Here is a 23,630-nt window from a genome sequence, read left to right as displayed (position 1 = left end):
TCTACCAAGTATCTCTTAAACCATAACTCTCCCCTCATTCACCACTGTTACAATTTTAGTTCTGACTCTTGTGAATTGTTTGGTTTAATAATTGTTTTCTGCTTATTCTGCAAACCTAAACCTTCTATTCTCATTTTACTGAACATCCAGAAGTTCTTTGTTAGGCCACATTCTTTCTCATCTCTGTATCCTCTTCCTGAAATACAATCCCCCATGCTAGCCTCCTTTTACTGTCAAACTAGTCATCCTTTGAGACCCAAATAAAGTAAGTTAGAACATGGTTACTTGGAACATGGCAAATATACACTGATTTTGAATGACTAAATCCTTATGTACTTCTTTATTTAGTTTCATCCGGAATGTAGCTTTTCTTGCTCTTGCCAAGGGAGACATATTTCACTGCAGAAACATAAGTAAACTATAGCCCACATTTTGGCTTCAGATAGGCTTGAGTTTAATTCCTATTATTTCTATTTAATGATGCAGGATTTTGGGAAAACTCCTTAAACTTTCCAAGCCTCAAGTCCTCATCTGTAAAAATAGAGATGATAATAGTGAAAATTAAATAACATAGTGGAAGCAATGTGTTGAGCCCAGTTCCTGGCACAGTTGAGCTCCAGAATCTTTGTATAGGCAATAATTTATAGTCCAAATTAGAACTCTTTTTGAGAATTAAAGAAGGTGCTATTAATAATTTTCCTGGAAGACAGGTATAAACCAAGACTGTTACCTACATACAGGAGAGATCTTCGGACCACCTTCTCATTGTAAGGTGGGTGATAGCTAAAGGATTTGCCTTGAAGTTGTGTTGGCAGATGAATCCCACTCTTTTTACCTAAGCCATATGTTTGAGGTGAAAGTGGGGTGGACTAAAGACCCTCTTTGCACCATCATTTCCTGGCATATGGCAGATGCATGATATGTATAATCTTTATGGTTATTGACCCAAGAAACTGTTCTGGTCATGCCTCTTTCTATTTTCACTTCCAATCTAAACTTTGAGGTCTTGTCCACATTCTCTGTCTCAGACATTAGCCTTTCCACCCCCTTAGTTTCTCTGGTTGGGCATCCAGTAATGGCCGCCTTGTAGGGCACATATGTTCTTTGAAAAATGGAAAGGAAGCCTCACCCACTCTGTCATCTGGGATGGATGACTTAATTTTTACATGCAAATAACTCTATGAAGTATTAAGTACTAAGAGTTATGCTCTTGGTTATATCTCAAAGTGGCACTCTGGTGAACTAAAAGGTTATCCCATCATCTAGGATATGTCATTAGCATGGTGAAAAATCTAATTTGGCTTTAGCCTCTTTTGTTTTTGCATCTGAGCTTTCACTGCTTCAGCTTCAAGGAAGTCCAGTCCAGAGCACACATGCTAAGCAAGGAAAGACTCCAGAAGAAAAGCACCAGGGCAGGCAGGTTTCTGGCTTCTCATCCACCTTGAGGAGGAAGACACAGATGCAATGGCTCTTCTTTTCTAGTATTACCTGCAACTCTAGAAACTCAAGAGGAGTCCTGATACTTCCCAAGAGGATGATTGACATCTGGAGAGTGACTTAGGCTCTGGGAAACCCTCTTATGAATTGCTGTATTGGCTTTAATTTGGAATGACCTTATTTTCAATTCAAATATTTCAATGGTTTGTCATGTTGTCAGTCACTGCAAGTGACCAGGGCTGGGTGCAAAGCAGGTATTTAATAAATATTTGCTAAATAATCCAGCAAACTTTATCCATTCTTTTCCTTATAGACATATGCACATTTAATCTATTTTTTATTTTCAGCTTCTCTTCATGTCTATTCACACATGAAAAATTCATTAAATTTATAATTTTTCCAGTCACCATACTGGATGATAGAGGATCTCAGATTTGATCGAGTGCTGTCATAGCCTTCAAGGAGCAAATGTTTCTGGTGGGAAGGGCAGAGAAATGAACAGAAGAGTTGTGAAATCAGAAAAGTCAATGACGGGAACATGCATCATTTGTTATGGAAGCATGAAGGAGATTGAGCTAAACAGCCAACTTGGGCGGACAGCAGTGGTAGAGATGTTAGGGAAGGCTTGCTGGAAAAGGAAGTCTGAGCTAAAGCTTATAGAATGAACAGGAATTAGGTAAGTAGTTGAAAATGGGGAGGGCATTTCAGGCAAAAGGACAACATGAGAAAATCTGTAGGACAAGAACAATGTTGTGTTCAAGGGCAAAGAGAAGCAGCTGAGTGTTGCTAGAGCATCTTGTTTCAGGTGGGGAATGGGAAAGAGTGAAGCTGGAGGAGCAGGGCAGGGTCAGATCATACAAAGAAATCATGACTTTGTTCTCTCTTTGTTGAGGAGTTATTGAAGAATTTTGAGTAGATTTTCAAAAATGGAGTACTGTATCTGAGAGGAGGAGGATGGATTTGAGGAAGACAAGATTGCTTAGATATAGAGGTGAGGGGGAGAGATAATGAAGCTGGTCCCTGGGTATACAACCTTGGTGATTGGGTAACTGGTGTAAGAATGAGACAGCACAGGAGTTCAAAACATTGTCTCTGGAGCCACATGACCTGAGTTCAAATCTCAGCTTTGCCACTGCTAACTGTGTGGCCTTGAGGAGGTGACCTAATCTCTCTATGACTCAGTTTCTTCATCTGTAAAGTGGGGTTGGTATTAATAATATTTACTTCTTAAGATTCTTGTAAGGATTAAATGAATAAATAGGTGTAATGTACTTAAAATTATGGTGGCACACAGCAAGTACTATAGAAGTAATTACCACTTTCATCATGGGAAAGGAACAAGTTTTAAAGGGCAAGAGGCTGAGTTCAGCCTCAGACATTTTGATATTGAGAATCCGTGCAAAGACATCCAGTATTTAGTTTGATATGTTCATCTGAAGTTCCAGAGAAAGGGCTTGGCTGGAGGTAAAGATATTTTAAAATTTCAGCATATGAATGTCTTAATAAAAACATGAGGGTCAAGTCAGCAGAAGGAAGGAAATAATAAAGATTAGAGCAGAGATAAATGAAATAGAGAATAGGAAAATAATAGAAAAAAATTAACAAAACCAAGAAAAGTTTCTCAGAAGGATCAACAAAACTGAGACACTCTTGGCTAGACTGAGAAAAAAAGAGAGAAGGCCCAACTAGCTAAAATTAAGAATGAAAGAGGAGACATTACAACTGATGTCACAGAATAAAAAGATTATAAGAGACTACTAAGAACAATTATATGCCAACAAATTGGATAATCCAGAATAAATGAATAAATTTGTAGAAACATGCAATTTACCAAGACTGAATCATGAAGAAATAAAAAATCTGAACAGACCTGTAAGTAGTGAGGAGATCGAAGCAATTAAAAAAAAATCTTCCAACAAATAAAAGCCAAGGACCAGATGGCTTCACTGGGGAATTCTACCAAATATTTAAAGAAGAATTAACACCAATCCTTCTCAAGCTCTTCCAAAGAATCAAAGAAGAGGGAACACTCCCAAACTCATTCCATGCGGCCAGCATTAACCTGATAACAAAACCAGATGAAGACAAAACAAGAAAACTACAAACCAATATCCCTGATGAATACTCATGTAAAAATCTTAAATGAAATACTAGCAAACCAAATTGAACAGCACATTAAAAGGGTCATATATCATAACCAAGTGGGATTTATACCTGAGACGCAAGGATGGTTCAACATGAAAATCAGTCAATGTAATACACTACATTAACAAAATAAAGGAAGGACAAAAACCATATGATCATTTCAATCAATGCAGAAGCATTTGACAAAATTCAATACACTTCCATGATAAAAATAGCCAACAAATTAGGCATAGAAGGAAACTACCTCAACATAATAAAAGCCATATATGAAAAACCCACAGCAAGCATCATACTGAATGCAGAAAGATTGAAAGCTTTTCCTCTAAGGTCAGGAACAAGGCAAGGATGCCCACTTGCACCACAACTATTCAACATAGTACTGAAAGTTCTAGCCAGAGCAATTAGGCAGAAAAAAAAAAAAAAAATGCAAGACATATAAATTGGAAAAGAAGAAGTAAAACTACCTCTGTTCACAGATGACATTATTTTATATGTAGAAAACCCTAAACAGTCCACCAAAAAGCTGTTAAAAAAGCAAACCTAAAGTACAGTCAACAAAATAATAAATGAATTCAATAAAGTTGCAGGATAAAAAACAATACTCAAAATAAATTGTGTTTCTATACACTAACAATAGCCAATCTGAAAAGGAAACAATCCAATTTACTGTAGCATCAAAAAGGATAAAATACTTAGGAATAAACTTAAACAATCAGATGAAAGACTCATACACTGAAAACTATAAAATATTACTAGCTAAAAGAAATAAACGAAGATATAAAAAATGGAAACACATCCTGTGTTTGTGGATTGAAAGACTTAATATTGTTGAAACTTTCATACTACCCAAAATGATCTACTGATTCAATGCAATCCCTATCAAAATCGTGACAGCATATATTGCATAAATAGAAAAAAAGTCCTAGAAACGCAAATCAAAACCATAATGAGGTATAACCCTGCACCTGTCAAAATGGCTATCATTAAAAAAAAAAAAATCCACAAATAACAAATATTGGAGAGGATGTGAAGAAACCCTTGTACACTGTTGATGGGAATGTAAATTGGTGCGGCCACTATGTTGGTTTTTTTTTTTACTTTAAATTATCCTCTTTATTAAATCAGGCATTCAGCAAAGTCAGAGCTAAGTTCTTTTTTTTTTTTTTTGCATTTACTAATTTTTTTAATACATCTTTATTAGAGTATAACTGCTTTACAGTGTGTGTTAGTTTCCCCTGTACAACAAAGTGAATCAGCTATATGTATACATATATCCCCAGATCTCCTCTCTCTGAGCCTCCCTCCCACACTCCCTATCCCATCCCTCTAGGTTGTCACAGAGCACTGAGCTTACCTCCCTGTGCTGTGCAACCTCTTCCCACTAGCTATCTATTTTACGTTTGGTAGTGTATATATGTCAATGCTACTCTCTTGCTACATCCCAGCCTCCCCTTCCCCTGCTTTGTCCTCAAGTCCATTCTCTACATCTATGTCTTTATTCCTGCCCTGTCACTAGGTTCATCAGTACCATTTTTCTAGATTCCATATATATATATGTTAGCATACAGTATTTGTTTTTCTCTTTCTGTCTTTCTTCACTCTGTATGACAGTCTCTAGGTCCATCCACCTCACTACAAATAACTCAATTTCATTCCTTTTTATGGCTAAGTAATATTCCATTGTATATATGTGCCACATCTTCTTTATCCACTTATCTGTTGATGGACATTTAGGTTGCTTCCATGTCCTGGGGTGCAGCAACTATGGAAAACAGTATGGATGTTCCTTAAAAAAATAAAAATAGAACTACCATATGATCCAGCAATTCTACTCCTGGGTATATAACCAGAAAAAACGAAAACACGAATTTGAAAAGATACATGCACCCTAAGTTTCCGAGCAGCACTATTTCTGATAGTCAAGACATGGAAGCAACCCAAGTACCCATCAACAGATGAATGGATGAAGAAGATGTGGTACATGTATACAGTGGAATATTACACAGGCATAAAAATGAATGAAATACTACTAGTTGCAGCAATGTGGATGGACCTAGAGAATATTATGCTTAGCAAAATAATTCAGACAAAGACAAATGCTATATGATATTACTTATATGTGGAATCTAAAAAATAATACAAATGTATATATAAAACCAAAACATGGGATTAACATATACACAGTACTATATATAAAATAGATAACCAACAAGGACTTACTGTATAGCAGAGGGAAATATACACAATATTTTGTAATAACCTATAAGGGAAAAGAATCTGAAAATATATATATATATATGTACATAACTGAATCACTTTGCTGTACACCTGAAACTAACAAAATATTGTAAATCAACTATACTTCTATATATATACATATAAAAATATTTTAAAAAATCATTTCCCAAGTTAAAAAAAAAAAAAACTGAAACAGACTCACAGACATAGAAAACAAACTTGTGGTTACTAAACGGGAGAGGGAAGGTCGGGGGGAAGGAACAAATTAGGGGTATGGGATTAATAGATACAAACTACTATACACAAAATAAATAAGCAAAAAGGATTTACTGTATAGCACAGGGAATTTTACCCCTGTCTTGTAATAACCAATAATGGAATATAATCTGCAAAAATACTGAATCACTATGCTGTACACCTGAAACAAACACAATATGTAAATCAACCATACTTCAATTAAAAAAGAAAAAAGAAAGAAAAAACCATCCTAAAATTCACATGGAATCTTAAAGGGCCCTGAATAGCCAAAACACTCTTGACACAGAAGAACAAAGTTGAAGGCCTCACACTCTCTGATTTCAAAACATACTACAAAGCAACAGTAATTAAGACAGTATAGTATTGGCATAAAGATAGATATATAGGCCAACGGAAGAGAATAGAGAGCTCAGAAATAAATGCTAGCATATGTGGCCAAATGTTTTTGACAAGGATGTTAGGATTATGCAATAAGGAAGGCACAATCTATTCAACAAATGGTGCTGGGAAAACTGGATATCCACATGCAAAAGGATGAAGTTGGACCCTTGCTTTACACTGTTTACAAACTTTAACTCAAAATGGATTAACGACCAAAATATGTCCTAAAACTGTTAAACTCCTAGAAGAAAGCATCAGGTAAAAGCTCCATGACGTTGGATTTGGCAATGATTTCTTGCATATGACACCAAAAGCAGAGGCAGCAAAATAACAGAGACAAATGGGACTACCCCAAACAAAAACTTCTGCATGTCAAAGGAAACAATTAACAGAATGAAAAGGCAACCTATGGAATGGGAGAAAATACTGGCAAATCACATATCCTATAAGGAGTTCATTTGTATCATACTTTTTAGATTCCACATGGAAGTGATATCATATGATATTTGTCTTTCTCCGTCTGGCTTACTTCACTTAGTATGATAATCTCTAGGTCCATCCATGTTGCTGAAAATGGCATTTTTTATTCTCTTTTATGACTGAGTAATATTCCATTGTATATATGTACCACACATTCTTTATCCATTCATCTGTTGATGGACATTCAGGTTGCTTCCATGTCTTGGCTACACAGTAGCCAAGAGGTTGAAGCAACCTAAATGTCCATTGGCAGATGAATGGATAAATAAAATGTGGTATATACAGACAACAGAATACGGTGTACCTTAAAAGAGAAGGAAATCCTGTCACATCCTCCAACATGGATGAACCTCAAGGACATTATGCTAAGCAAAATAAGCCAGTCACAAAAGGACAAATACTGTATGATTCTACACTCACATGAAACATCCAAAGTAATCAAAGTCATAGAAACACAAAGTAGAAAGGTGGTTACCAAGGGCTGGGAGGAGGGAAAATTAGTGTGTAGTGTGTTTAGAGATTCAGTGTTACAGGATGAAAAAGTTCTAAAAATCTGTTGCACAACAATATAAAGATACTTAACACTATTGAACTGTACACTTACAAATGGTTACGATTGTAAATTCAATATTAGTGTTTTTTTTTTTTAACCACAATAAGAAAGTTAAAAAAGAGAGAAAATCAGATAGGAGTGTGGATAGAATTCCTCAGGAAATATGTGGAGAATGAGAGTAGACCAAGGATGGTTCAGAGATTCCTCCAAGATTCCTTAGTATCCTTTGGGAATACATTGGAAATGGGTGGACACCATACACAATCATTAAGAAAGACTGCTTCTTACCTCTGGCTATACATGTTCTTTTCTTTCTAGAAGATTTGGAGGTCTCAACGGTGGGTTATTTCCAAATCTGAATTTTATTCCTGTAATGATTTCAGTAAGAGAAATTAGTAGATAAAGGAAATGCAATATTATATAATAAGTGGTGTAGATAGAGCTCAGGAAGCAAGACTGATAGCGCAGCCAAGAAATGAGAAAGCCAGGTCTGGAAAGTGAAGATGTAAGAACTCAGGAAGGATCAAATGCTGGGAATGGAGTTACTTTGCAAAGTTAGGAGAGTCTGAAGTGCATCTGAAATCAGTGGGGAAACTAAGGTTAGCAACATAATACCGTGGTGACTAGGTTTTCTAAACCAAGGTCGGGACACAGGTCTGAGTCAGGGCAAAATGTTCAAAGCCGCAACTGTGCTGGAAAATCTAGGACATTTGGCAGGCATTCCCCTGGCCCTCCTTGGAAGATACAGTGCCTTGAACAAAGGAAAAGCCATTGGTAAGGCATTACAGGCAAGTTGTGAGCAGGGTGACCAGAGAAAGAGGTGAGAGGCAGGAGAGGGTAGCACTGAAGTTGGGTTAACCATAAACAAGTGAATTGACTTGGGACTGTATCCACCCCCTTTTCCCACAACCCGTACCTCCAGTGGTCCAGCGGACAATGTGGGATCCTTGTGTCTTCACGGATGAATCTGAGCAGCAGGACCGGAGGAGGGAACACCAACTTCTATAAACAGGGCCCTGCTCTGTGGGCTATCAATTTAGCTTTGTTACAGGCACTAAATTCATCAGCAAAATGTTAGTTAAACCTTCAACTCAAACATTATAGCTAGAAAGGAATGATGGGAGGTAACCCAGGCCCTAAATAATAGAGACCAGAATTTAAGTAACACCAGTGACTCTGTGTGTATTTATATCTATGTTTCTGAGGAGGTAAGTAATCCACATACTTTCTGCAGCTGAGCACATGATCTTACAGCATTTGGTATATAAGTAATGTCCCTCTATACGGCAGCTTTAAGTAAGAGGAACTTTTCTCCCTCCCACAAAGTTCTATTATTGGCCAAAGAATCCCATCTCTCTCTCTCTCTCTCTCTCAGTTACATGCTCATGCACGCACTCACAAGCTCAGTCATTTAAAAGTTAATGTCTTGGTTAATGGGAAAGTCAATGGATCTAAGTGCTTGAAGCTGGTAAAGGTGAAGAAAACCTTGGTTCAGATCACCCAGGGCTCCCATAAGCTGTATCTTTCCAAAGACATTTTATCTTGAGTCGACCTTCCCCAAAGAAATGCCATTTTCCTTCTCATCAACATCTCTGAAAAAACCAATAATAACTGATGCATCTCTCCCAGCTCTTGAACAAGCATTTAATTGAGAGCTTCTTTTGGATAAGTGTTCAGATGCGAGCCTGTCACCTGGGCCATTCAGGCCGCCACGTATTCGTAGCACAACTCTGCAAATAAACAAAGCTTTGAGTTCCTGGAGAAAAATGCAGCTTACACAGCACTTAGGAGTGCTCAAAGGGCCTCTGTTCCCTCTCCATACTAATGTGGTTTCACAAGAAGACCAAGATTATTTTATTGCCCCAGGATGCCAGGAAATTTTCATTTGGCTCCCTCAGATCTTTGGGATAAAAGTGGGACAGTAAGGAAAAGAATTCCCTTTGCTGTCTTAGATTTCTGTTCTCCAGGAAAATATGTTATGTTTTCTAAGATCAGATACTCTGTCGTTTATTTTTAGCTTTGGTAACTGTATTATTTTACATCCCCCAGTCCCCATTTTTTTCAAAGGAATATCTCCCCCTCTGCTTCTTCCTGTTTTGGATCTTTTCATGGGATTCCACTTTTGGCTAAAATACAGGTATAGTGCCTTTCACACATCATAGGTTTATTGACTGATGTAGAAATGAAGGACACAGGTCCATCGTAAGTAGAAATTATAATCAGTTAAAAACTAATGAAGTAAGTAACCTTTCTAGTATACCCTAAAATAGTTCATAGTAGAAGGTTTTGAGGTGTGGACTGTCAGAATAAGTTTGAGACTATCTGCTTGAGAGTTTATGAGAAAGTGCTTCCCTGACTTTATAACATGGTACGCCCCCTGCCTCTGTCACCTTTGGTCGGCTTAAGTTTTCTTCATAGCACTCAACACCTAGCATCGTATTTGTTTATTTATTGTCTGTCTCTGTCCACTAGAATGAAATCTCCATAAATGAAAGGATTTTACCACTGCTGCACTTCTGGTGCATAAAAATTGACGAATGAATGAATGACCCCACAGTAGGGAGGAGTAGCCTATTTGTGTATTTAAAGAAAACTGAATGCTGACTTGAAATCAGCTTCAAAGCTATTATTCAGTTTCTTAAGTTCTCACCTTAAATAATTCTGACTCTGCTTTGCATTAAAATCTTCCACAAATTCCACAAGCAATGAGAACAAATCTGTATACTCACTTTTATGACTGAAGTGAAAGTATCCTCCCTCTCCCTCTCCCTCTCCCTCTCTCTCCCTCCCTCTTTCCCTCCTGTCCTCCCTCTCCCCCTCCGTCTCCTGAGTAGGGAGCTCTAGTGTTTGTTCCTCACTCACAGGACTTGGTTCTCTGTACTTTGTATATCCTAGTCTTGTTTCCCTGGGTTTTCCTGAAATTCTGCAGAAGTATCTGGTCTTGCAAAGTATATCAGCATTTGACAAAAGGAGAATCCAAAGCTGTCTACCATTTGTGAAATTAAAAATTTTATGAACGTTTCCAAAATGAGAAATAAAAACACAATGACATTGCCACGTTGAATTCATTGGGGAAGCAAATGGAGGTACAAATAATGAGTCATAATAAAATTAACATATATATATATTTTTCACACACATTTCTCTCCTGAGTTATCAGGTATTCTCTCTCCTCTCCAACTCTGTTCTCCATATACCCAAATGAAAAATTTACTTGCGCACTGAATAAACATGTTCTATAGGGGATATGTATAATAGATCTTACTAGAAAGGAAATTTCTGCTAAACTGATTTCCTCCCCGATTGCTCTCAAAGATTTTTTCATTTGCTTTTGACCATAGATTTAATAGATTGCCACTTTGAAAACTTCTTCTAAAATATTTAAATTTTATTGGTTCTCCATCAAGTGCTGGGCAGCTCCATATACCCCGAGAAAACCATAATACACTGTTTAATTTGATGCTCACGACTAACTCGTGAAGTAGATGCCACTTACCAAATGAGAGATTGTAAAGTTCAGAGAGGTTAAGTTACACACTCAAAGTCACACAGAAAGCAAGACAGGGAACAAGGATTCGAACCTAGGTCATCTTGGCTTTAAATCCCATGCTCCTCCTCTTGTCTATTAAACCTATCATCTGACTGTCTACATAGTCACATATTTATTTCTTGTCCTTTTGGGGGTGGGGGAACCCTCACACAACCAGAAAACGTCGATTAGTTAAAACAGCACTGTTCTAAGAGAGAAGGTATTCCTTAGGGCTTGGTTTTCTTACCTGTAGAACGGACAAGGGGAGTTTTAAGACTTCTTTCATTCCTGAAATTCTATGGTAATAAAATGATCTTAATTGGAACTAATTAGAATAAAATATAATTTAAAAATATAAGTGGTTCAGTGCTGGAAGCTATATTCCAAGCTTTTCCATTATTCAAAAAGAAGGAATATACAAAAACATTACATTTTAAAAAGTGTTCATATCAAGTATAGCTGTAAATTTAAATATGGATTGAAATATATTTAAAAATTTAATTCTTCTCAAGTCAGGACAGTTACGACTGAAAAAGCTTCATATGTATTAGTTAGTATTATATATATATATATATATATATGTATATCTTTTAAAACTGTTACTTGAAAGGCACAAAGTAATTCCCAGGCCAGGCTTTAGAAAAGGCGGCAAACGCTGTGGCTCCAGTGAAGGGGCCTGTGGTTCCTGATAGAACATGTGACCAGGGCATCCCCAGACACCAGCTCCACCCTGGACTCTGGGGCGGTCCCCAAGGCCACCTCCTGGTTGCCATTTTGTTCTCCAAGGTTTGACCGACAACTGCCCCTCCCCACCAACTCCTGACACGTTAAAACTGGTGAGAAGGGCACTGTGCCAGAGTAAAACGGCCAGTCCCAAAACCTTCCTGATCATTAATTTATGGTAAAATGTAGGTTTCATACCAGAGTCTCATTTTCATTTTGAGGCTAATGTTCCCTGATCTGAGGTTCTCCTTTTCCCTTTGAATAGTCTTGATTATTTTTAAATGCCCTTTGTCCTGTTCTATAAATCACACCGGTGCTTTCTTTTAATCATGTTTATATACATTAGAATGTTTTCCACTAAATGTAGACATATTTGTTACAGCTTTCTTAAAGTACTAACACTCTCTTAAAGTGCTGGTAAGCCAAAGTACAAATATCTAATGGCATTATATTAAACCAAGGTTAAAAAAAGTTGAAACACATTTTGAGTGTATTTTCTTTGAGAATGTTACTATTTTTGTCTAGTGGAACTTTCATTTTTGAGGGGAGTAGTGGAAAAAAAATCTCAGTAGAATTTTACCATAAACATAGCTTTATGGAGACAATGTGTAGTACAAGGAATGAGAAAAACAGGAGAACCGTTTCATTGGCAAGATACATAACTGAGTATCTGGATTTGCCAAGACAACACAGACATCGTGAAATCTGACAATCGGAATTGCTAGGATATCAAGGCACTACTCAGATGTTGTTTAAAGATGGTCCTCACTTTCAAAGAGTGTCTACCCAAGTTGTATCTTTCATCCAGAAATTCTACTATCTAAACATTTCGGAGACTTTGAAATGGAAATTGTCTCCATAAAGCAATATTTTTTTAGGGGGGAGGCCAAACTCTCAGGGAAAAACGTTCCTTAAAATCTTTATCAAAGCGAATAAAACTTCAAATCCAAATTCCCCATGCATTTGATGTTAAAGCCGGTTCATGCTTTGCCTGTATATTTTAATGAAATGATCTTAAGTCAGGATGCAGCGTTTATCTCGTCATTTGAAGAATTAATTCCAGAAGGAAAGTCAGAGAGGCTCATTGAACAGGGTAATGAAGTATATCTGAAACAAATAATCCCATCTACTGAATATAGCTTGTATTTTCTTATGTGGTTGGTAAAGGAAACTAAATATGAAAAATACAATAGTTGGCAGGTTAAGTATTTTAGTAATAGCTTCACTTAAAAATGACAATAAATGGAGAAGTCATTTACAAAATGTCCCATATGTGGGCATGCGCGCGCGTGTACACACACAAACACACACACACCCTGTCCAACCCTGCCAGATTTACCTATGGTCGGGAGAGTAAGATTTTCATCAGGTTATGGAATTAAGCCTAACCTGACTTTCTCATGTGAAGCATTTGTTCTGACATGTGGTTTTTTTTTTTTTCTTCCTTCAACCTTGTTGGATTTTTTTATTCCATTTTTATAGGACAGCTTTGACTCTGCACTAAACCATGCCACTAACACGTTACTTAATCTAACTGGCACATTGTAAAATTTTACACATGCGCTCATCCAGATAATTACACAATTAATTTTCACTTAGTTCAGCTGAAACAGGGATAATGAAATTTCCACTGGTGTACTGTTACGTCCAGGGGCCAAGGGTCAGTTTCCTGTTTGGATAAGGGTGAGTTTAAAGAGGATTTCTGACAGTCTCCTTACTTCAACTCGTTCTAAAAACATAGCAATGGAATTTCAATTTACAGCTCTGTTCAATGAAAGGAGCAGATGTTGAGAGTGAACCACTGCCACGCAAGAGCCTCCTTCCACACAGGTGTGTGAGGGAAGCCATCAGCTCTTTGCTTTAGAGACGTGTCTCTTCTGCCTTCCATTCGGGAGTGAAAAAGTGGCTGACAGGCACTGGGAATTCATTTTCCCCTCAAGATTTACACAACTGCTGAGCTGTGACAGTAAAGCAAAGATCTCTGTTCCCACTGCCTTGCATTCTACAGAAAAACAGTAGAATCTCAATGACTAAATTGTCCTTGAATTTAGAGGATACTTGAAATCATACCCTTGTGAAAATTCCTCACAGAGCAAAAGTGACCCAGGATCTAGATTTTCCTGGTGGTAAAAGTGAAGAAATTTTACTTCGAAAGGAAGTATAACTCTTAATCTTTCCTTGACAGATTGCGTGTTTTGCTATAGTTTCCAGGTTTAAGAGTCTCATCTTAACACTAGGTGGGTATTTTATAAGCAGCAGGGAAAGATGCCCAACAAGGGTATGATGGATATCTTGACTAATCCATTTTCTTTCTTCAAAATATGCTTTTCATTGAAGGATCGGACACATTGCTAAAACTCTACGTGTGGTTGAAAGAAGAACTGGGTTCTAACACAAGTCAGCTTTATGTTAAATCACTATGCATGTAAAATGGTCATTGTATGGTGGTGATAAGAGTGCTGACCAGAGCTATATCTGTTCATTAATATAACCTCTGTGAGTTCCCTGTTTTGATGTCAATTCCTGTCTAGATTAACATCAGAGGTGGAGAATTGCTTTTATAGCTGAATCCAAATGCCTGAACCTTGCCATGGGAAGGAAGAGGCTGAGATGTTTATTTATATTGATGATAAAGAAAATTACTAAAGGGAACTATAGAAAGTATGGGACATTACTATTAATAGCAAAGGATGCTTTTTCTAACTGCATTGGAAGACTCATATGATAAAACTCAGGAAAAAGAGGTTGCAGATTATAGTAGCATATTAATTCTAGATTTCCCAAAGAAATAATTTCACCTTCTCAAATAAGTGAATCTTACATACATCTCAAATAATTGAGGAGAAATGATCTGGCACTTATTGGTACAGTTTGCAAAAACACATCCAGGTAGAGTACATTTTCTCTTTCATTTCCAAGGTAGTAAGCTAAGCTAGACTCTGCTCTTTCTCCAACACTCCAGGCATGCTTCTGCCTTAGAGTCATTGTACCAGCTATTTTGTCTGCTTGGAATCCTCATACTCCAGATAGCTACAAGAACTCTCTTCTTCCAAGTATTTACCCAAATCTACCTTTTCAGTGAAGTCTACCCTGACCATCCTATCTTGAAATTGCAACTCACATGGTCCTACCCCCTCTCTTGGTCCTAACTCTCCCAGATCTCCCTTGTCCTGGTCTACTTTTCTCATAACACATCACATTCGAACATACTGTAAAATTCACATATTTATTACACATCTATTGTTTATTGTCCTCTAATGGAATGTAAGCTCTAGGTTGGCAGGGATCTTAGTTTTGTTCATTGCCATATCCCAAGCACCTAGAATGGTGCTTGGTGGGTGCACAGTGGGTATGTGTTGGCTAGCTGGATGAAAGAATAAGCTCTGTGAGGTCAGGTGCTATTTCCCTTTTACTCCTTGCTGCAATCACAGAAACTAACATAGTCCTTAACAGACATGAGACGCTTACCCTTTATTATGGAATAAATGAATGAAAAACCAGGTGTAGTCATTTTGCTTTTATATGCTAGAGATGCAGAGCATTCTGGGAAGGCTCACCACTCTGAGACCAGTGGGTGATAACATCAAGAGCATAGCAGGTAGTAGGAAACAAAGTTCCATTCTGCAGGTAACTAAATCTCTGGGGTAATAGAACATACAGGCCTGTTCTGCTCTTGACTTATTCTCTATCTTGAGCCAGTCACTCAATCTGCTTTGAGTTTACAGTGTTTCACCTCTTATTCTTGCAATCATTCAGAAGGGTCAGTTGTATCTTTAATACATTTTTATGCTATGGCAGATACTATAGATCAGAAGACTGTTTATATTGCTTCTAGGTCAGACTTGGGGGAGGTGGTTTAACATATATTATTAAAATACGTAACATACTTCCATACTTTTAAGAAAGGCATCATAAAACCTTGGTTGTGTTTAGTGCACACAAGAACAGAATGAAGACATTTCTGAAAATAGAGGTTGCAAACCTGTCTTCCTTTTTTTGAAAGAAAAAAAAAAGCTTTTGCCTTGAGTGATCCTGAAGCATCCATTAGAGTTCCATGATACCTGGGCTGTTCACGAACATGTGACCGCTTGGGCTTGAGCAGTGGTCATCAAAAAACCAGTTATTAAGGGATGGACGGACTCTGGTGACTTTCCATTTGAGGATGAAGAAGGAGCTCTTATGATATATATTTTTTCTAGGTGTATAGAACACAAACATGCTACAGGTCACATTTTTAAATAAAATAAAGAACATGCGGTTTCTTGTAAGTTCTCTAATTTGTCATGTTGTTTTCACTGAACTCTAGTTGTACAACAACAATGATTTGAAGTAAAATGAAAGAGAAAATTGGTGGTTTTAATGCCTGTGTTCCACCATCATCCCAGGCTTAAATGATTTTCATTTTATAGCAGTGCTACCTCTCTAGAGAAGTTCAGGCCAAACTTGAGGTTAGCCAGCTCCACAATGAGGAAGTACAGAGGCCAATAAATGCCATTCCTCCACTAGACTCTGACTTTTAGCACTTCTGTTATAACTACTAGCACTTCTCTCACTCCACCACTTACATCTTATGAAAGACAGACATCCACTGAGTTCATCTCTTCTTCCATTGACAAGTAATCACAACCATATTCACCTTCACGTATTGTCTAGATCCCAAACTTATAACCAATCTCCCTGGTAAGATCTGTCCAGAAAATGTTTAGCTGTTTGACACCCACACTTTTCTCAATCAGTGTCCTGAGCACCAATTTTCCCTTTCTCTATTTCCTAAATTCGTTGAATTTTCTGAGATCACACGTTCAATCTCCACTGACATTCTTTACTGTTAGCCAAGGTCCTCAGGGAATCTAGACAAGGGGGAAAAACATCACTTATAAATGAGCAGTGTTTTAGGGTCTCTGTTCTTTATATATTATTGAAAACTGGGTGATGGATTTGCAATCCCCATGGCCTTCATCTGTCACTTCTTAATATAATCACTGCATTGCTTCCATATGTTCGGTTATTACCCTTCCTCCATTTCATTTTGGCCCTTCTCCATGTGCTGTGACTGAGTATCTAGTGACTGTCCAATGGAATGATGGGCACCTTACAGAAAATTGCCACGTTGTTCACCAGGTTCGTCATTGTTGAGACTGTACCACCTCTACTAATAAAAATCACTTTACTGGATAGAAACATGATATCTTCAATCTCTCTCTCTCTCTCGTCTTCAAGACACCGAAAAATCAATTTAGTCAATTTGCTCATTTCAATCAGTAGTTTTTAAAATCACCTAGTGTCTGAGAATGAGGGCAGGCATGAAGCTCTCAAAACCTTTTCCTCCTTGTAGTAGGTCCAACAGTGTCCCCTCCAAATTCATGTCTACCTGGAACTTCAGAATATGACCTTATTTGGAAATAGGGTTATTACAGATGTAATTAGTTAAGAATCCAGATATCGTACTGAATTAGGGTGGCCCTCAAGTCCAATGAGTATCCTTCTAAGAGACAAAAAAGGACCCACAGAGACACAGAGAAAAAGGTGATGTAAAGATGGGGCAGAGATTGGAGTGATGTGTCTATAAGCCGAGGGACACCAAGGATTGCCTGCAACCACCAGACTCTAGGAGGGAGGCATGGCTTCTAGAAGGAACAAAATTCTAGAAAGAAATGATGCCTTGATTTCAGCCTTCTGGACTCCAGAACTGCAGACTGCTGGCTTACAACATCATATTATTTTGTAAATTACTAAGCCCTCTTTAAATGTCATTAATCATTATTATAATCCCAATTATACCAGCCTACCTTTAGAAACTATTTGAATAAATTGATTGACGTGCATTTGAGGTACGATTTTAAGATGATTATCCTTTTCTTCAGAAATAAACCAATTCCCTTATTTTATTAAAAATAATTCTTTATTTCATTTAAAAATAAATTTTGTTGTCGTAAGACACCAGTTTGCAGTAATCTGTTAAGGCAAACACAGATGGTCTGTTAATCCTCTACCTCCTTTCCTCCCTCACTGATGGTTGGTAGCTGATCAACCAACTCTGTCCCTCTTCTCCTTTCTTTTCCATTCTGCTCAGAGTGCTTCTGGAATATTATCCCTATAGCTGAAACCACATTTTAAAGGATGGGCAAACTGGAGCTCACCTAGAGAAGAGTGAAGAGTCTGAATATGTGAGAAAGTTAAGGGAGAAATACAAGATGCCTGTATGTTTTTGAAAAACGTTTGCAGTGTGAAAGCAGAAGCTGCATTCTTACATGTTTTAACTTAGGTAACAGGTATTAAAACAATTTGCAAACTGTAAAATGACACGTAAATGTTAGTACATTATTATTGATCCAGAATGCCGTGTTAGAAATGGAAAAGGCTAGATATTAAAAAATATTACAAGAAGTTTGTTGTACAAAATTTTTTCATCAGTGAAGTGAGTTTTCCCAAGAAATCATGAAATATTCTTGCTGGAGACACTTAAATCAATATGATATGGCCATTGGCCAGATAATCTATAAATGTCTCAGATATTAACGAGCTGAGTAATCTTGGGTAGGTGATCCACATTCTCTGAATCTGTGTCCTCATATGGAAAATAAAATATAAATATTGGTCATTTGGCATGGTTGCCGTGATGATATAAAGCACTTTCTGAGCTAGAAAGCAAAATACAAACAAAAGGTATTACAGTTTTACAGTTACATTTTACTATAAATTTAAATGATTCTGCATGACCTCCCTTTCCCAGTTTCTCAGGATCTAATACCACTGCCTGATACCTTTATTGCGAAGAACAGAGAGGAGATTCTAGGAATCTCTGTGGGGTCTTTACTGATGCCTCAGTAATGCCTGCTATCCTGACCAGAGCAACTTCATTTAGGGTTCTTCAGGTGACCATTCTGTATGCCTGATCCTGGAGACACCATGATTGGTATTTTTGTCAGTCTCTGGGCTTGGCTACTATGAACTAGCCTTTTTCTTTCATAATTGGCTTTTGTATTTTGGTTTTTCTCACATTTTAAAAATGATAAGCTAATTCAACATTATTCTTCTTATCACTTTACCATTGTTCAATATGTCATCTAGGTTTGTAAAGGCTGTTGTTTTGACACTTTGTGTGAAGCATCCTCATTTCTTTATGTTTTAGGTGTTCTTCATTTGGCCTGGCCTTAATAAATGGACACTTGAAGATCCTCTATGATTTGTTTCTATAGTCTTCCAAATTAGTGGGGCCTTTCCTTTTATCTTTTTCAGATTTTGTGACTAATGCCTAAACAAAATTTCTACAACCAGATGAAAATACATTCTTCATAATACATTATAAGAATTGGAGGAGATAAAATAGATTAACTTTGCATTTATGTTTGTCTACACATTTTCAAACTAGGAAGTGCCCAGACTTCCTTTCATCGTTAACATTTAACTAATTCTATCAATTCAACTTTTCGAATAGAAATTCTTAATGAGAGGCTCTATAACACCTAATAATTAACTTCTGAGGGACCAGTATGCCTACTCTTCAAAAATAGAAACTCCGTAATGCTTCTTTCTATCATTCTCCTTCAAAAAGGAGGTCTTTCACATTTCAGATATTGGCTTTTGCTGCTTCTACACATGGCAAATTAATTTGGCTTTTATAATGAGGTGGAATGTTTCAAATCTAAATTAACACCTTTGGCTTTACTTTGTGAGAAGACCTGCTCATTACTCTCTAGTAACTTAATGGTTGTGCTGTTCTATGAACCAAAATAGTGTAATGTAATCTGACATTTATGACTTCCACATAATATCAACTGCTAAAGTTTGAAAAAAGGTTTCTATTCAGAAAAAAACTCAAACTAATAAGCGTGCACCCAATATTAAAATCGGGTCAGAGATCCTTTTCACTTTCATTACGTATAATTTATGCCACTTGAATGTAGTTTAATAAGGTGGTAAAAATGCCAGTTGTGGTATCTCATAATACTTTTTATAAACTGGTTTTACAATCTCTCCTTTGTTCCAAAGTTCAAAGTGACAATTGAAATGCACAGGTTGCTTAGGAGTTCTTGAAGTTTCTCCTGGAAAAATTGGTGAATATATAAATTATATATATGTGTATATAAATATATATGAATGATACGTAGCATTTATGAATATTTTTGTAGAATACACTTATAGATAAGTCTTAAATGCTATTTATTTAAGGTATGTTTTAAAAATGTAAACCTGTTTTCCAAAGTCTTCATAATTTACTAAGACATTCCTTTCTTCCAGGTGCACTTAAGTTGATACTTTTCAATTAAAAGGAAAAAAACAGAATTTAAGAAAAAGCTAGTTTTATATTATTGCTCGGGCCCTAACCTTTTGTTAAGATGAAATAAAAACTTCCCAACACTTATTCCTCACTTGGTCAACGTCAAACAATACCCTGAGGTGCTCTTACAATGGTGGCATTGTCAGCTTTCCATGACTTCATTCACTCGCTGACCATTGCCTTACTTCCTGGCTGAGGTAAATAGGGCTTTGCGAGTACTTCCCCTAAGTCATTTCAGAGGAGATAAATTAAATAATGATAGCAATGTAATATTGTGATAGTGCTAAAATATGTCCTTCAGGTTTCAACTTTGAGCACAAGTTTCCATAATATATAATTTTTCATTTGCTAGCTCAAACTTTGGGTTTTATTAAATTCTACAGCTGCACTCAGTATTTATGCATTTGGTGACCAACCTTGATATATTATAATAATATGAAGGCTTTATATAAGAATACAGAAATGTTTCAAAAATCACTATTGACTTAAACATGGATATTCAACACAGTTTGCTTAAACACCAATTGAACAAAAGCATGAGACATATTTTAGTTTTTGAGCCAACGTTAAAACTGGTATTCACACAGCTTGCTCCATCCATCTGAAGTCTTTCATAGGTTTATTTCTATTTTGAGGTGAGAGAATTATTCTAGAAGACCTCTATAAGAGTTTCCTATTCACTGTTCAACCATGCTAGAGATTTCAGTGAAGTTGATACTCGATGAATATGGAGATACTCCTTAGAAATGTTTGTCTCAGTCTGCTAAAAACAATAACAACAAAACAATACAGAATTTGTATTGCTTTTGTCAGAAAAAAAAACACAAGTGTTGCAGTCAGGGCTGAGTTTAGTTCAGTTATTGTATTTACTAGCTGTGTGACCTTTGATATGCCACTTAAGCTCCTTGAGCTTCCCCATCTGTGAAATGGAACTAATTACAGCGTTCTGTAAGATTAGAATCAAAACAAGATGTATATTAAATGAACACTAGAATGTATATCACAAGAATAATACATTCGCAGCATCATCGGGTTCATTATTGTTAGAGGGAAGTGCACATGGCATACTAAGCAGTGGATGTGGTTTGCTCCTGTTTTCTTCAGGATTCAGTTAAGACCCTGTCTTCTCAAGTCATATACTCTTGCTTATTGAATATATCAATGCTAACATCCAGGAAGGGCTCACCCTCACACAGTTGGGGCGCAGGAGCAAAGGCGACTAGGGAAAATCAGCAAGAAATTGCCAGAATTGGAACCAATAAGGCAGAAGAGTTGGCTTTTGGAAGAAGGACAGCAACCAGGGAGCACTGGTTTCAGGGAAGGATCAGGGCTGTAAATTGCACATCACGACCAGCTAGACTTAGGGCAAGAACCAATGTTTCCATTGGTCCAATTATGCTAAGTACAGTCTTCTCTTCCACTCCCAGTCATATGCCCCTGAGTCTGGATTTAAGACACAGTCCTGATTTCACAGCAGCACTGGTCTTGAACTTGAAGGGGTGGAACACACTCTCCCCAAGTTCATATAAATTTTTGTTTGGGAATGCCATCTTGGTTTATAGTAGTCAGCTACTTTCCTGGTGGGGAATACAGAAAGAAACCTACTAAATTTTCATGGGAAAATACACCTTGAGTTATTAGATGAAACCAGGACCAATAGTTATGTCAAATATATGATGCGTGTTAAATACAAACCATTTGTTCTTGGAAATCCTATGATTGAAATGGAAGTTACACTTTATCCTTCAGAAATAATTTTGCATCATTTCGGATATGGCTTTCTTCTTTCTTTGTAAAATAATCTCCATACCTAAAGTCATCATGGTCATCCATGTTTTATTGTTCATTTTCATGCTCCCCCTCCCTCACTTCAAGGGATATAGACACTAGAGAGAAGGAAATCTGGGTTTGAACTCCACTCGATGCCACTCTACCTCGAGTCTTGCTCCTTATAGCTTCAGGATGTGTAATCCACCATTACCACCACCACACTGTGTTCCCAGGCAACATCCTCAGAATGGCCTTCAAAGTTTACACTTGGAGGCAGAAGGACCTCTATCAAGACCCAAGCTCAGTAACAGTATTAAAGGTCCTCTGCTGTATTATTATGTAACTTTCTGAAAAATTGAAGCATACTCAACACTCAGAGAGGAGAAGTTATTAGGTGTGTCTGATGAGGGCTAAGTGGGCGAAGTTATTGTGCATATTGAACAGGCAGGATTGTAGTAAAGCCAAATCTGTGGCCCAGACAGTGTTCTTAGAAGTTTGCTTTGCATTGCAAGAACTCAACAGGAAGGAAACAACCCTGTTTGTGTAGTGACCAGTGAAATAACCTCTTACTGCTTTTAATTAGATCTTGGTACCTATTGCAGCGTCCTCATAGGGTAGGAGACTCTGAAGACTTAGTGTTTTGATATGAAAACTGTCTGAAATCCTTATCAGTAATTCCTAGCCCCATGTTGTTCTTTCAGTGATTCTGAGGTTCTTGTGTAAAGATGTGTTAAGATCTTAAACAGCACATCAAATACTGATATCGTGGGCATCCTCCAGTTCCAAGTGTCAGAATGCTAAAGACAAAAATTTTGAGAAAGAATCACAGATTCATTCCAGAAATCAGAAACTTGACAGAAGTAGGTTCTTCCCTGTGCACCATCCAGATCTTTCTCTATCTGGCTGTGTTTGAGAGTCTCTTTGTATACCTACTTCACAACTGAGGAGTGGGAATAGAAATAGAAATTCTCAGGGGGAAACTTATTATCACGAATTTAATTCATTTATGGTTTGGATACCATATGGTAGTATACCACAATGTAAACTGCTCTGAATTTAGAATCAGGGACATGTGGGTCAAATCTGAGCTTTGACTCTTGCTAGGTGGTACCTACACATGACAGTGGAGGAACAGCCCATTAATTACTATGGGATTATGTACATAAGCCAGCCAGTAGAGCAGTTGGTTCAGAGTAGATTTTTCAACAGTTTGTAACCACTAACCACTGTTATCTATAGGAGCTGAAATGTTACATGTTTCTTGTATGGTTCAGGGAAGAGTCTCGCCCTACCAATCACCCTAGCTTCCTCCCCACACAAGTTAATTTTTCTAGTCACCAAATACCTTTAAGTACTTACTATCTAGATCTTTCAAAACCCATTCTAAGAAATCTCAGATGGCTTTGAAATTCCAAGCGCTGATAGAGGCTCTCACGCCCAAACATTTTTCTTCAGTTATTAGAGATTCGGCTAAGTCTTATGATATTCTGGGGGAAAAAAAAGAAAAAATTGTTAAAACCTAATCATGGAAAAATGATATAGATAACTAATCTAATCTGTTTTTCTTCCCTACAGGAAATATTGACACAATGTCCATTCTTCCTTACATGAGATAACTCTCTGTCTTTAAAAGTTTTCCAATTGTTTGAAGTCAAACTGAAAGTAGGCAGAAAAAATGACATTATCTGAAATATCTGAGTGTGAATTTGAAAAGCAATCTTGAAATACGTGTTTATACAATGATTTAGAATAACACAAAATTTTCCAGTTGACTGTCCCTCAAAGATAACAGAACATGTGTTTATGTTTGTTGGTGCTATGAATTACTCTCAGCA

This window comes from Balaenoptera physalus (genome assembly GCF_965194825.1).
Source record: "Balaenoptera physalus genome assembly, chromosome: 9".
Lineage (NCBI taxonomy): Eukaryota > Metazoa > Chordata > Mammalia > Artiodactyla > Balaenopteridae > Balaenoptera > Balaenoptera physalus.
The sequence above is the reverse complement of the archived record's forward strand: the minus strand, read 5'-3'. Positions refer to the sequence as shown.